The following is a 411-nucleotide window of genomic DNA, read 5'->3' as shown; positions in this document are numbered from 1 at the left end:
GTAAATAAATTAATTAAACCCCATCCTTTTTTCCATATGTAATGCGTAGATTTCTTTCTTTCTTTTTTTGAGAGAGATTTTTGCTATGGTACGTGTGCACTCCCTGGAGAGACAGAGGGGGACAAAGAGACAGAAAGTGAGAAATCACCCCTCACCTCACCCAAACGGGGGATGGCCACGCCACAATCTCTTCTCCTCCATTCTCCTCTCAGGATACTGGGCACACATACATACATGCCCTGCCCGGCATGAGTGTTAGTCGCTGGGTCCAGTACTCCATCTGTGGTGGACTACATGGGAGTCCAGTGATGTAACCATTATGCCATCTGCTGGTCCCTGTAATGCATACATTTCTTTCACAATAACTAAATTCTTCGTTTCATTCACTTCAGTGGATGAACTTAGGGAAAG

Source organism: Tupaia chinensis, unplaced genomic scaffold (assembly GCF_000334495.1).
Source record: "Tupaia chinensis unplaced genomic scaffold, TupChi_1.0 Scaffold000544_1, whole genome shotgun sequence".
NCBI classification, from domain to species: domain Eukaryota; kingdom Metazoa; phylum Chordata; class Mammalia; order Scandentia; family Tupaiidae; genus Tupaia; species Tupaia belangeri.
The sequence above is the reverse complement of the archived record's forward strand: the minus strand, read 5'-3'. Positions refer to the sequence as shown.